The sequence below is a fragment of the Sceloporus undulatus genome, chromosome 3 (assembly GCF_019175285.1).
Source record: "Sceloporus undulatus isolate JIND9_A2432 ecotype Alabama chromosome 3, SceUnd_v1.1, whole genome shotgun sequence".
Lineage (NCBI taxonomy): Eukaryota > Metazoa > Chordata > Lepidosauria > Squamata > Phrynosomatidae > Sceloporus > Sceloporus undulatus.
The window spans coordinates 211,727,168-211,739,780 of record NC_056524.1 but is presented as its reverse complement, the minus strand read 5'-3'; the positions used below and the strand labels follow the sequence as shown (position 1 = coordinate 211,739,780).

The window sequence follows — 12,613 nt, the reverse complement described above, 5'->3', positions numbered from 1 at the left end:
ATAATGCTACAACAAGGTCCTTCGAGGAGCTCTAAACCAGGGAGAGGCAGCCCCCCTCCCAACTTTACTAAATGACTGACGGGGAGAAAAATCCACTGGAACTGGGGCCAAGCCAAAGGGAGGGGGTGCAGGAGAAAGACGCAAGAGGCGGAAGTAAATCTCTTCATAGTTAAGCCCTTAGAGGCAGCACACAGTCACATGATGGTTAATGTAATTTGCTTCACTCATTTGAGAAATAGATATATGGACAAGAATCTGGAACCACTAGGACCTTCCATTCTTGCAAGCTGCTCAGGGCACTTTTAACCTCTCCATGCTTGGATGATGATATCTGGGTATTGGAGGTGGGGGATAGCAGCTTATAAATGTCTGAAAATAAAGCCAGTGTGGAAATCAAGTGAGTGTAAAGAGACAGAACACCAACTGTCTGGTTTAACCAACATGGCTTAGCAAAAGGTCACAGGCATGATCTAGGTAAAACCTTTCTGTTTTCCATTTTACAAGATTCACATACCTATGTGGAGGCACAGCATATGTATGTTGCTTGCACTTTCCCTTTGTTCCCTCATATACGTGCATGCATGTACAAAATAATATTACTGTCAAATCTAAGAGTAATCCAGATTTGGAATGGATACAGAGTCCTGGCTACACTGAAGGCATCAGACAGCTGAGGCAAAGAAGGGATCTCACCAGTTCCTGGAAGTTTTTTCTGTCTGGATTCCCTATTGTGCTAGGCCTGCCCAGAGGTCTCTAGGCCCAGGTGTGATTCCAAATATCAAGAACCCAGAGAACTCTGGCCAGGTCTCTTGCCAGCTCTCAGCAATAAAAGACCTGGGTGGACTCCAGTGGCATTATGGCTAAGTGTCCCCCTCCCAATGCATTAAAAAAAAAAAAATCTCTTCCAGGATCCTGTGGGATAGAGTTTTCCAGGTAATTCTCTATTTTTTTTTTAAACCTAATTTCTTAAACCTTTAAAATGGCATTAGTAGTCTATCTGGGCACCAAGAAGGACGAGAAAATAAGGCATTTTGACTCTAGCTGGCTTCACTCATCCTGATTTACCAGGGTTCTGGGGGAATCCTGGCTTACTATTTAGGAGCAGAATGCTGCTGCCTGCTGCCCAATTGTTCCCACTGCAGGTGGCAGCAGTAAAGCAAGCCACAGACCTTCCAGCCAGCTGATCCTGGCACTCTAGCTTGTGGGGAAGAGAGAAAAGCCAGCCTGGTGCATTTGGGCATCATGACAAGTAAACCACAGATGGAAGGTGTATAGTTTATTTTGCCACTCCTGTTTGCAGCAGGGAGGTCAGACAGCAAGCACCTGCACACTGCCTTGTTCATAAGGAGCCAAACTTTTAAAGAATTCTGGGCTGTAACAAGGCATACCTGCCAACTGTTCTGATTTTGCTGTTGTTCCAGCTTTTCAGCTGCTTTTAAAATATCCCAGTTTCTCTTTCCTCTTCTCACTTTCCCCCTTTGTCCTAAGTTTACTTTTGTTGCTGCAAAACAGAATTCGAAGTGCAAAAGTACAGTTATGTGGTGGTGGTGGAATCTTACCCTTCCCAGTAGGTTCAGGCAAAAGCAAACTGTTGCAGCTTGTCAGTTCTTCCTCATTAATAGCTTTTCCAGAGTGGCCCAGAAGCACTGTGATGCTTCTTGGCCATGTATATCTTGGTTTTCATTGGTAAAATATTGGAGGTAATTATGGTTTACTGGTTGGAGTGTTGGACTATGACTCTGGAGATCAGCATGATTCTGGTGTATTTCATTGCCTGATGCCTGATGCCCATGAAACCTATGAGCAAAAAACTATGTGCCTCTAATACCATAGCAAAGGTTGCAGAAATCATATCTAGATGTGAGCCAAGCAGGACTGGATAATTCCTGAAAGGGAAAGAATAACTCAGTTCTAAACTTTCTCACAAGTCAACATGATTGGTATGACTATTAATCAGAGTGAGGCAGCTGACTTTGGGTGTCCTGAAAGAACACTGTATGTAGAGAGATCTTGTAGCACCTTTGAGACTAACAGAAAGAAAGAAATTGGCAGAATGAGCTTTCGTAGGCTTCAGTCTACTTCCTCAAATGCATATAGAAAGGACACTGTTGAGTTTTTGCAACTAGGGGAAAGTGCTTGTGGTATTTTCAGGTATGAAAATAACTTGGTTGGTCTTGGGCATTATGCATATTGATTTGAAATGGTAGTGGCAAAATTTGCTGCCACAGACAGCAAAAATGTATTGGACTAGCTGAAAATATACTGAATGTATGAATGAAACTGGGAGGGAAAAGGGGTGGGATAGCTAAGGTCTCATTCCCACTTGCAGTTTAAATCGATTCCTGATTTACCCTTGCTCCATTATGGAAATCAGTTCCAAACGGTCCCTTGTTCCCACTATAAAGCGGATTTTTTTCTTACCCCATTGTAACTGCTTCTCTTTTGGTATGGTTGTCGTCCCCACTTGTGCCGTTTCAAAATGAAGGAGGAAGAGGAGGCAGAGGAAAGAACCTTTTCCCTCCCACCTCCCTCAACCCAGCCCCCTTGGCTTTGACCCCCTTTGGCTTTGACCCACTGAGCAGTGGTCAGCTGCAGTGCCCCCTCCCCTCTCCTACCAGAGAGAAATCCTTTACTACCAGAGAGTGTATGTGCCTTTGGGGGCGGAGTAGGAGGGGGACAGAGAGAGAGAGGAGGGATAGGGGGGCCGAGAAGGCAACATTTGGTCCAAGCTCTCCCCTTCTCTGCCTCAGTTGCCTGTAAGCTGCCCCCTGAGCCGCCTGAGCCCCTCGGCCGGGATCCACGCATGGGGCCTCCCTCGCCTGCCTGCTTCCCCATCTGCACCAATCCCTGATGGGTTTGTTGGTGGCTCTCTACATAAGCACAGCCTTGCTGCCTGCCTGCCATCCCTGAGGAGGAGGAAGAAGAAGAAGGGGACTAAAAAGGCACATTGGGGGCCAGAGAGAGAGAGAGAGAGGCAGGGGGTCTCAGTCGTGGTGGAGAGAGAGGGATGGTGCTTGCAGAGAGCCCTTGGGGGCTCCCTAATGGAGGAGGAGGAGGAGCCAGTGTCAGCTCCCAGCTCTCGGAGGCTCCCTCTTCATGGGGCCTCCCTCACCTGCCCGCTTCCCCGTCTCCACCAATCCCTGATGGGCTGGCTGGGGACTTGGCTTGGGTGTTTCTCTTCTGCAGAAAGGAAGGGACCTGAGAGGAGGAGGAGGAGGGGGGGGGGCACATGTTTTTATTTTTTTAAAATAAAAGTAATTGATAAATTGATAGAATGGTTTAGCAACTACTTGCATCCACAAGTAGCTGCCTGACTAATCTATCGATTTATCAATTACTTTTATTTATTAAAAAAAGCACCAAAAATAAAAAAGCAGCACGGGAGGGTGACATCTCTGGGGAGAGATGGTAAATACTCCTCTGCCATTTGTCCCTCCCCTCAGAATGAATCGATTCTGATCCGTTGTTCCCACTTATTCAACTTGCTTCAGAATAGATTCTTCTGAAAAGAACCTCTTTCAAACTACTCTCTGGAACCCCCCCCCTTTTTTTTTTTTGCATTTGCCCCACTTTATTGCAACAGACATCGATCAAATAAGGATCGTTATCGGTTTCAAATGGGAACGATGGTCATGTATTCCAATCTGCGATTTACTGTAAATTGTAGTGGGAAGGAGCCCTAAGTTCCCCTCTCTCCATCCATTTACTGTACATGTGGAGTAGATCTGAACAGACTGAGTATGAGCAACACAAATTGCCTTATTTATCAGTAAAAAAGTTTTAACATTTTCTTATACCAAGATAAGTATACAGGATCTCTGCAGTATTTCTTGATAACACCATTATATGGATATTTATCATGATACTTACATCAGCTGTAAGTCATGAATCACTTTTTTTCTCATTGGTAGATTTGGTAGTTATACAAACACTATCTTCTACAATTGAGCTCTTGTACTGTTAAAGTTTAAGGCTTTAAATTTACATTTTAGGCTTTTAAAGCCATATTTCCTGCAGGACAAGGTACTCTGTATTCAAGCACTAACATGAGCCTCATGTTTCAGGAGCAAATGACTTCTCTCTTATTCCCCATGTTACAGGAAAAAAAACCATTCACCATACTGGAAAGGGGGCACAGTTTAGCATTTTGATAGGAGTTATATATTTTCTATATTGTACTTTACTGGTGCACAAACCTTACTGTTGTGTGCCTTCAAGTCATTTTCAACTTATGACAACCCTAAGGCAAACCTATCATGGGGTTTTCTTGGCAAGTGTCTTCAGACAGGATTTGCCATTGCGATCCTCTGAGGCGGAGAGAGTATGACTTACCCAAGGTCACCCAATGGGTTTACATCATGGCTTAGTCAGAATTGTCTCCAGGGTCATAGTCCAATGTTCAAACTACCACACCACACTGGCTACCGGTACACAAACTACCTGCTTCTTTTCTGTTCACCACTAGCACCTAATCATCACTCCAGCCTCAGCATCATTCCACACATTCTCAATTCCCTGATTTCTTGCATTGAAGACAATTGCACACGAGACACTGGGTTTTCTAACATGATTTCCCCCACATGATGATGTTGCATTATACTAAGCTACATTATATGTACTTGAAAGTCAACAGTTTTCCATTCTAATATCCCAGTCACCATTCACAGTATCTGATTATCTATTCCTCATAGTGCTTCTCTTCACAAAGCCATAATCTTATGCAGCTATGCAAGCTGCAGCCACTTTGCAAAATGCTATTGTTCAGGGCCTTTCCCCCCCCTCTCTCTTTGCTGAGTTAACACAAGTTATCCGTTGCAGGAAGCACTTCTTCACATTTCTATTGAAAGCAGCATAATGGAGGAAACCCGCTCCCTTGTCCATAAACTTGTGCCCATGTGCTGTTGTGACATGATGGTCTTTACTGGAAGTACTCCATGCTGCAAAAAAGTCTGCAAGTTATATGTCCACAGATTCTTCGGAATACATTTAGGGACACAATCTGACTATGCCATTGTATATAATGGGAGGTTCCATGGATTTTGGTATCGGTGAGGGGTCCTGGAATCAAAGCAGACACCAAGGGCTCACTGAAGATTACATTTTGCCAGATTCTTTCCATTAAGAAAGATGTCACAAGGTATCTGACTCAATAAGTCATCTAGATAGCAACATGGTATGCTGAGAAACCAGTGGGAAGGCATCCATTAGTATAGTAGTAGGTTGAAAAAACTCAGAGCTCATGCTCTGTGACAGACCTAGTAGTCTATAGAAAAACACATTATATGTGAAACCTAGTGAGCTATGTGAGTAGTGATAAACTCCCTCCTGGAAAAGGGAGAACGGAAACATCTTCCAAACTTATAGACAAACACCTAGTTACAATTAGAAAATACCCATTTAGTCAGCAGAACCGACAGTGACTTACCATGTTGCTGTTGAGTCGGAGTGTATTGCAGTAAGGACTAAGAAGTGGATTTAAGCTAATGTTTTGAGTTTGTTTTTTCACCTGATGGAACAGCACAACTGAAATATTGCACTGTGTAGACTGTGAATCACATGAAGGAATTCTGGAAAATGGTTGCAACACGAGGCCTGCTTTGTAATATCACTGGAGTTTGAACTCTAATTGGAATGTATGTATCCATTCCCCTGCTTCCTACATTTATTTTGCTGGTTTTGCTTCTCTGTCACACATTATGTTTGCTTTTCTGGTACTGTAAAATAAGCAACACAACGACTTTATCCCAGCTCTACTGCCTAGTATCCCTCCCCAGTTGGATTCCTTCACTACCACATATGCTTGTCTTAATACAAATTGCTTCTATAAAGTGAAACCAGTAGAAAAGAGGGAGGTGAAATGTCGATCTGTGAACATGTGCAATGGTACGTATATACTCTTATATGCACACACAAAGCTGACACCACTTTCTCTGGGATGCTGATATAAACAAGGCAGCTACCCTTCCATTGTTGGAATGTTCAGGTGACCTACATGAACACTTGATCTAGGTGACCACCCACAAACCTGGCTCCACTTTCCCCCCATCTGATTTCACAGCAATCCCGATTTGGGGGGTCAAGTCACACATTAAAAAAAAGTTCTTCCCCAAAATAGTGGCGTAAACCAGAGGTGTTTTAAGTCACCTTAAAGCTCTAAGACATCAAATATAAGTGTTTTCACATCAGAAAGAGAGGAACATAATATGTCCTAACAGGACGGGGATCAAGGTAAAGAAAGTTAGCCTGTGTAGTCAGCCTTTCTACTTTTATTTTGTTGGTTTTATTTCTCTCTCAAACATCATGTTTACTTCCTTGTAAAATAAACTATGATAAACTATTGAACAATTTGCAAGGATTTTTACAGAGCTGGACATGGGTATTATGATATTCACAATAGGTTTTATACACTTGAAGAGAAACTGTAGCTGATGAGGTTGCCCTTGTGATCCCTAAAATATTTTTGTGAGTGCTTTGTTTCTTAAGATTTTTCTTCAAAGCAGGTTGGTATATTAAAATTCATACCACTTTGGCAGTTGAGAAAAGCACTGCCACACACTTTGATCATGTACAAGATGGTTGAAATGGAAACCAAAAGATCTGTCTTAGTTCAGCAGACTGGTGTACTTTTCATAGTTCTGCTGAAATGGGACAAATTTAAGCCACTGTATTTATTCTGGTGCACTGTGAACACAATAGAGCCAATGAGAAGAACAATTCAAATCTTCTGGATTCCATCTTCTTTGGATCAACAGTATTGCTGAATACAGATGCTTTCCTGTACCTTCCAAAGCAAAAATTATACTTTTTACACAAGCATCCTGTACAATACATTTAGTACAAACACACTTTCATCACTGTCAAGCATTCTGCTCAATTTACAGTGCTTTAGCTGACAGTCATTATTTATGAAAGGGTGTCTTTACAATGTATGCTTAAATTTTATGAATAAATTGTGCCCACGTGAATGAATGACAGCCAACATACTTCATTAGATGAAGCTGCAGTTCTACACTATTTAGTTCACTGCCACTGTGCCAGGAAAACAACTTTCATTTAAGATTCAAGAAATAAAAACACTTAACAGGTTCACAGCTTCATCTTATATTTGTATTTAAGTTATCTTCTGAACAGTTAAAATATTTCTTTAAAAAAACCACACCATGACCCTAGCTCAAGTGAACATTAGTACATTAGCTACACAGCACCAGAACATAATCACAAAAATTCCAAAGCACTCATTACTTCAAGAATCTAGAGAACAAAGAGAGCAGAATTACAAATATGATCATATGCTTCTTTCCAACCTTTTATGCCCACAATTTTCTGAGCTTCCTGCAGTTGCAATAGGCATGTACTGGTCTATTGGGTACATACTTTCAAGCTATTAGATAAGAGTAATTGTCATCATAACCAATTCTCTTTTGCCAGATTTTGAAGTTTTACCCCTTCCCACTATGCTATACAAAAGCAAAGCAGGCAATTCCCTTTTTGGAATGAAGACACAAAAAGATCCACTATTATATTCTGAGCAGCATCTCACTGTATGGACCAGCAGCTATTTTCTCTTTCCCACCTCAACTAAAGTCATGATTTGATAAGTGAAAATTTACAGCTACTTGTTTAGTTCCACAAAGTCACAGAGATCAAATCTGTGTGTTAAACAATAAAGGCAGCTAGGAGGATTACAAAATTGTAGAAAATAAAAAGGGCATTTAGAAGTATTGTAGAAAACAAACAAACCTCTGCACCATTCCAATAAAGCATCTTCTTAGGACTATCATAAGCAGGGCACATTTTCTCTAATTCTGCATGCACAATAGGAATTTATGTGCATTAGACCCTTGAGAATACAGCTTCCACTTTTTAAAAAATCCACTTCTAGTCCACATTGTAGTGAAAATATATTTGAAAGCACACAAATATAATTGTGAAATACTCTGATCAACTGCGGAGCTTCAGTTTGTGTGGTCCACCTTCCTGGCCTCCAGTTTTACTCATACAACCCTCACAACCATCAGTTCTCTCTTGCCAGGTTGCCACTCTGTGCCCAACATTTGAATACTATTGAAGAACTCAAATGTGGAGTTCAGGACAAAGCATGCAAATTAGCATACAAATTTCAGCAAATCTGGGTACATTTTTAAAATTTATTGTGAATGCTAAAGTTTTGAGTGTTCTGTGCACATAAGTAGTCCAGAAAAATAGGCCACTTAAATAGTGCTCCACGGCAAATACTGCTGCATAAGAAAGGTGACTTGAGATCAGAGAATGGGCAGGAGCCCCAGAGACATGAACCAGGTTGTAGTTTCCAAACAGAGTTAGATTTATTTGTATGCCCCAGGGTTGATGTGGATATGTCAAAGACTGACATACTCCACATCGGTGAAAGTGATAACTAGTGGTTACAAATCCTAGCATGATCACTGCTACTTTAAAGGAACCGTAGTACAGTAGACAACTGAGCTACAACCCACTTGCATTCTGCAGACTTAGGTCACTTCTCTAACATGTAACTACATTTATGAGGAAGGATGCAGCAGAATCTTGGGAGAGCTCCATTTCTGAAAAGCAGATGGATAGTGACTCAACTGCAGTTTCACTGGGGAGCCCTACAGAGGATGGGTTCTACCCATGCTTTAATTTAGTAACCAGGAGCAAGCAGTGTCTTATAATATAAAGGTGTTGCTCCCAAAACATGCAGTTCCTAACATGCAGTATTTAATCTTGTGGAGGTTGCTTAGGTCAAGGTGGCCTACAGTGAAAATTGTCCTTCCATGACCACAGTTGGCTCACGCTTGATATGTGTGACTGATTTCATATGAAAAGAGTGATCACTGAGAAGTACTACTTGGGGAGCAAGAGAATACTATTTGGAAGGTCTCCTAGGTTTTCCTCCCACACTTCTGTAGTTCATTCTTTCCAGTACCAAGTAATGGTGGAAAAATGTACAGAAACTGACATTTCTCCTGACAAAAATGTTAACTTTAACATGGAAGGGAAGAAACCTACAGGACCAGATGACCTAATTTTGAGAGAGGTGCTAAACACCCATCACTCACTTGTAGTCAATATACAGACTCCCCCCACCCGTAGCAGTGGGATGCTTCTCCTTTACAAATTCACAAGCAAGCATATAGCCTTAAAACAGTCACCCAATGTTCAATTTGGTGGAACATGAAAGGTGTTCATCATTACTGTAAAGGGATTCCTATGAAGTTTTTCAGTTGTGTACACATACTGAGGTGATGAGAGTTGGCTATCGTACTGTTAGAAATGCCCATTTTATAGCAGAGCTGTCTCCTATGGTTAACAGCCAGTTGTGCATTATTTTGCTTCATTTGAATCCCTGCCTGCAGAGCCCTCTACTTCAGAGTCAAAGGAAAGACTATTTGTGGTTTATAATTCCAGGTTAATATAATTTGTGATTTATAATTCCAAGTTAACATTTCATTTAAAACCAGTAGTTTCCAAACCTTTGTCCTACAGATGTTTTGGACTTCAGCTCCCTGAATTCCTGACTGTTGACTAGGCTGGCTGGGGCTTCTGGGAGATGAAATCCACAACACCTGGAGTACCAAGTTTGGGAACCACTGTTCTAAACCAAGTTGCCAGAACTCATCCTATTCTGGGGGCAAAGGAGGGGGTAAGAAAAGAAAGTTCCTCTAGCTTGCAGATCAAATTGTTCCAGGAATTATCTATCAAATCAAGCTATGAAACATCCATGCATAGAAATGACCAGAATTAAGGTTTTGAGCTTTCCTCTTTCAATGAACACCAACCCCTTTCTAAATGGTTAGAAATACAGTAGGCTAAAGGCTGTGAATGTCATAATTTGTTTGAATTCTTGAAAGTTGAATGGGCTAGAAGTTGTTCAGTTAGATCTCCCTCTGTCCAGTCATCTTTTCCTATAGCAGACCTTCATTTTATCAGAAAAGCACTTCTTCCTTTGAAATGTTTTAAAGGAAAATGTCACCATTTTACCTTCAGAACATGTTTTTCATATTATGATTAACTGTTCAGTACCATGCTTGTTTAGAAGAACTATTACCATTGCTCAGAAATATTCAGAAACAGCAGCAGGAAAGATCACGACCATGACAGCCAAAGAAGGGTTGCACCAGCAATCTCTTATTTGATCCCTATCTCCTTGTAACATAACCTGCCTCCAAAAAAAAAAAATTGTGCTTGACAGAGCCACCACCAAAGACACACACACACGCGCCAGCATTCAGGAGAGAAAGCACTGATCTTACAGCTCTGCCTGCAAGCAAGAGAATGGAAATAACCTGTTGATGCTCCTACTATAGCAGATCTACAGTCTTGTAGAATCAACATTGCAAAATCTGTAAGCCAGAGACCCAAGGGAATAGTGATTAAAGAGTGTTAATGGCAAGGGTGTGTTTCCAAAGACAAGAAAAAGTAGCATGTGGTTATTTCTCTCCCCTTCATATACAAAGTACTGTGCAAGGCATTTTTTTTTAACATCTGAAGGACTTCTGTTCAAGAAGATAGAAAGACAACACACAGGTGCTTATGTGCAAAATTAGATCAGTATGATCCTTGCCCCTGGAGAACAAATACTGTTGACTATGCCTTCGATGATGATATGGACTTGGATCACATATAAAATGAAAAACCACAGATAGGGCAAAACCACTGCATGTGAATCAGTACTGAGAACCAAACAGACAGAACCAGCTGCCCAATTATTCTTAGTTCTATCTACTTACTAACTCATTGAGCTTGGCTTGATAAATACCAAATAGTATTATTGGACCCTAACTGGGCAATTTCTACTTCCAAGGAAATAAAAAGACAGGTTATAGATACTTGCCAGAAGAGTTAGCCTCTGTCAGAAGACAACACTTCTGGTAGTCTGAGAAGATGATGTCAGTTATCAGAAATGCTTCTGAAGGTAGTGAAGATTACTTAGTACCACCAGACAGATTTGTTTTTGGTCTTTTCTGAAAAATGACCTCTCATTTTTCTTTTCCTCTGTTCTCCTCTTCTGCATAAATTAGCCTTAATAGCTTGCACAGTGTAGTGAGAAATCTTTGTAAACTTACATTTTGTTTTAGTGGTTTCCTTCCAATTGATTATGTTGGCATTGCACAACAGTCAGCCTGCCAGCAAAAATACAATTAAGTTACCAAGAAAAATTTGAATGACCAGGTCATTCATTCAGTACTGATGGGAGTTCACGAAGATGGCTTCCAATTCTGATGTCATGCTGTTGCTGGGAATAAAGGGCACAGGTATCATACTGCTCCAAGGCAGAAGCAAGGGAAATGGGAGATCAAGGAACTTTGCTTTGTAGAATAGCCCAGATGTAGTGAAATATTGCCCACTACAACCATTTTGCCTCTCTTCTTAAGCAGTACTAGACTTTGGCAGAAGAAAATGAACCATTCATTTAATGTCAGCTGCCAGACCAATATTTCATACAGATGAGCAATCACAAATCAATTAGGTGAAATTGTTTAAACTTTCATCATGACCTCTTAACTGATTTCTGGCCACCAGTACCTCCGTTTTTAAAAATTTGACCATTCTCTAAAGTTCAAGGCCCTTCCACAACTAAGTAAAAGTGTTTATACAAGTCCCAAAAGTGTGAGGCATCAGCCTGCTGTTCCCCTTCTATCAACACATAAAATAGTGATTTTCCTTGAAAAATGTATGGTGGAAATAATTTTTCTGCTTAACAGCAAAGCAAGAGACATGGCAACATGTTAAATATATTTATAGGATGCCTGCAGTCAGGACCAAAGAGGAGATGTAGTGGGGGAGAAGAGGGTAGATTTAACACTTCAGTCATTCAGGAGAGATAAAAGAAATCTTCTGATATAGCAGCACTTGAGCAGTCAGCTTTGTTGAGATGACCTTGTTCAAGATCAACCGCATGCCAACTTGGTTCCAGAACTATATCTGAGAGCCTCTTTTCAGTAATATCTGTTATGTGGGTAATTTTTTCCCCCTGGCATTGGCAGATAGTTTAAATATCGCGGCTTAAATGAGTCCTGCAGAGAGGAAAAAGAGAAAAGACAGGAACTATTCATGATTCATAGCCTTATAAATGGAACTCTATTATCTACTAGTGAAAGACAGTTATAATTTTAGACATCCAAAGCAGATAAATTTAGGCAAACAAATCTAGCACAAATTTTTGTGTGCAACTCCTAGCATCACCATCTAACAGGACCTATAGTAAAGGATTATGGAAATTGGAGAACCCAAATATCTGGAAGGCATCCAATTCTTTACCACTGTATGTAGTAGGATATACTGCAGTTCTAGCACCCATGCCAGCTAAAGTAGAAGCAGTTGTCTGCCTCCAAAATCTTTGCATGATTCCTTGTTCTCTGAACTATTTTCAAGTATTATTCCCTTAGGTAATAGAGTTGCCCCTCTGTTTGTGCGGGCTTTAGATCCGCAACCTTCGCTTATTCGCGAGGAGCAAATGGAGGGGGTTAAAATGGGCATGTGCCACAGGCAAGCACCTGCAACCGCTTGCAGGCACGCACCCCCATTCAAGCCTATGGAGCTTGAATATCTGGGAGTTTCTGTGTGTGTGTGTGTGTGTGTGGAGGGGTCTGGAACAGATTCCCTGTGAAAA

The 12,613-nt window shown here is 41.1% G+C and overlaps 1 protein-coding gene across 7 annotated transcripts in view; it reads right to left on the bottom strand.

Moving 5' to 3' along the window:
* Positions 1–11,723: 11,723 nt before the first annotated feature.
* BTRC (beta-transducin repeat containing E3 ubiquitin protein ligase) overlaps positions 11,724–12,613 on the bottom strand; it is a 207,816-nt gene continuing 206,926 nt past the window's right edge. For all 7 annotated transcript variants that reach the window (XM_042456505.1, XM_042456509.1, XM_042456506.1 and 4 more), the window contains one exon: positions 11,724–12,017. The gene's annotated coding sequence lies outside the window, so the exon portion shown is untranslated. The remainder of the gene's footprint in view (positions 12,018–12,613) is intronic.